General features: G+C 41.1%; 1 pseudogene; it reads right to left on the reverse strand.

The window, feature by feature from the left end:
* Positions 1-1,228: 1,228 nt before the first annotated feature.
* Positions 1,229-2,575, reverse strand: LOC114708585 (annotated as a pseudogene).
* Between the last annotated feature and the right edge of the window lie 387 nt (positions 2,576-2,962).

Below are 2,962 nucleotides of genomic sequence, written 5' to 3' on the forward strand. Positions count from 1 at the left end.
AGTTGACACTCAAGACTACATGGTTAGTAAACCTGTTTCAAATTTGAACATAGATGAGACCTACTAGAATTTATTAGGTTAATTGGTCAGTGTAAATCTTATGGATTTCTTGTCCTCTGAAAATACACAGTGTGATGAATTTTCATTGTAATTCTTGGATCTGACACAAAGATCCTATGAGTCTGAGGTGGCAGCGTAACTATATTCCCAGCACTTCAGTGGATGAGGCAGGAGGACTTCAAACTTGAGGGCAGCCTACATAGCAAGTCTCAAGCTACACTGAGTCACATAGTGAGACAGTGTTTCAAAACAATAACAAATCAAAACTACAATAGAAGAAAGACTTCATCTTGTCAGATGTGGAGTAGTAGTTCTCACATGGCCTTACTTAGTAAGAGAAGTGAAAATAGACGAAAAGTTGCACGTGGAATTTTGGGGGTGTTGTTAGGGTTGTTTTTAGCTTTATTGTCACAGGACAGCTAAATTGTATAAGCTAGTAATTACTCCAAAATAGTCAATGAAATAAAGCCCAAGAGAACATATTAGATCATTCATTCCAACTGATGGTCTCATATCCTAGTAATTATGTAACCTAATTAGCTTTGTGGTTTGGTGCCATCTGAACAGAATGAATCCTCAAGTGGTTTCTTCTCATCCTCATCACAGCTTTAGAAATTAGGACCCATTAGGCCAAGATTTCTCACCCTTCCTGGATTCTTCAGCTATGTAGTCTGAATTAAGGAGCTGAAAAACATTCTGTGACTCTTATAAAACTCAAGGTCCAGTGGGCACTTGAAATACAGAACAGATCCCGCATCTGCTCAGTGTGAGTTGACTGGCTCTGGGCTTGTTACTTAATCACTTTAGACCTCTAGTCTGTCAAATTTCCAAAGCCAAGGTGTGTGTGGGAACAAGACCTTATGTCCTCAGCTTCTTGGTAGCCACAGGAATTTCTTGTGTTTATCTTTACATTTTTTCCTCCATGATATTTATTAAGTGAGAGATATTACTGAAAAGTCATTCACAAAAGCCCCAATTACTAGAGTATGAAAACAGTTCATAGTTAATCAGGAAGAATTTTATTGGAAATCTCTACCATATTCATGTTGTATCTAGTCAATAAAATTAGTATGACACCTAATTTGCACAAATATTTTAAAGAGTCAAATGTTAACCATCACTTCTTAGACTACTAATTACAATTTCAAACATTAAATTAAAATGGCTATAAAGAGAGATGCAAAGACCACACAAACAAGTTGTGTTCTGAGCTATAGATTAAAGTATTTCTTTTTTGTTTTGTTTTTTGGTCTTTTAAAAGAGGGCAATTTTACTGTCACAGAGGGGCAGAGCTGAGGGAGAGGGCTGCAAAGCTACTTCTCCCATACTCCAAGGACACACACTCTCTTTTCTCCCCACGGGCTTTGGCTTTGGGGATGACCCACAGAAAAGAAAGAAGGCTCAAACTGCTCCAGGGGTTCTCAGGTTAGGCAGAGACATGAAAGTGACATGTTTCTTAAACATGTCAGTGGCTGTAAACAGAGGGCTAGGAGGCTCTTTGCTTTGGAGGGGATCTTGGACAATTCTTCATCAGGGGAGAGGTCCCTAATCCCTTTTTAGGTCTAAGAGCAGTCCCAGAGGTAGACATGGAAGCTGGGCAACCCTAGGACAATGTGCCTCACCAGGTCAGACAAGTGAGCCCTGGGCTTCACCACAGCACACAAAGACACACATAGTGCATTTGAGAACCTTGGGTTAGAACGCTAGAAGATGGGGATATAGTTGTCTATCTTGGCGTGATGGCGCTGGGCGATGCACTCAGCAATCCACACAGTGTTGTGACATTCCTGTTCCTGAAGTTTTACAAAGGCATAAAAGATAGCAAAATGGAACTGGTTCAGGTAAACCAGCCTGTTCAGTTTCACCCCATGATCAAAGAATCGGTCCCCCAGGGTCTTATTGCTACCTACATCCTCAAAAACCAGTTTGTATTCTGGGTAGTAACCAGTGACATTCTTGACCTGTTCACAGTCATTAGCCTGAGCCAGCTGACCCAAGCCCTCAGGGTAGAGGCCACAGTGTGGAAAGAGGTTGGGACGATCTTTCTTAAACAGCTCTGTCAAAAGAATTGATAGTGTTGATGAAGGTGGGGCAGTCTGTTTCAAATCTAAGAGACCATCTGTTCTGGTCCCATCCAATAAACTGCAGAATTTGTAGACGAACTCAAGATAGATCTTGTAAAGCATATTTTGGATTATCTCACTGTTCAGCTCATCAAGGTCTTACTTTGAGATATAGTCCTGGAAAAAAGCTGCCAAGGGTGTGTCGACAAGAATGGCACTGTAGAACTCTGCAGGTGTCGGTGTGATGTTCACAGCTTCCATCTGCTCAAAGCTGCCTAGTGGGTGGTACTTAGGCACAAGTTCAGCAATTAAACACCAGTGTGAAATTTGCCAGTGATGAGCAGAAACATGTTGTCAATAAGTAATGAAGTCCAGGACTGCTGTCCTGGCCACAGCCAAGTTGTTCTTCTGGGAGCTTTTATTTTAATGTGGACGATGGCTACTTGAAGGGATTAGTGTGCAGTCTCAAGGCTGGGGTGCTCAGTCAGGCAGATTACTTCAACCTGGTGCAGCTTGAGATGCTCAAGGACTTGAAGCTGCACCTGCAGGATACAGATTATGGCAACTTCCTGGCCGATGAAGCATCACTTCTGACAATGTCAGTCATCGATAACAAGCTCAAGGAGAAGATGGTAGTAGAGTTCTGCCACATGAGAAATTAATGCATTTTAAGTCATCTTAAAATATGAAGAGCAATATAAGACCTCTAGGACTTTTGTAGATGACCATTTGAAATTAATAGAAAGGCTTCACTTGAACATGTTATTATACTTCTCACTTTTTCTTTTTCCTGAATTCAGATTGAAAGAAATGTCAGGACTGTAGGAAAACCAAAATTC

The sequence above is a fragment of the Peromyscus leucopus genome, chromosome X (assembly GCF_004664715.2).
Source record: "Peromyscus leucopus breed LL Stock chromosome X, UCI_PerLeu_2.1, whole genome shotgun sequence".
NCBI lineage: Eukaryota > Metazoa > Chordata > Mammalia > Rodentia > Cricetidae > Peromyscus > Peromyscus leucopus.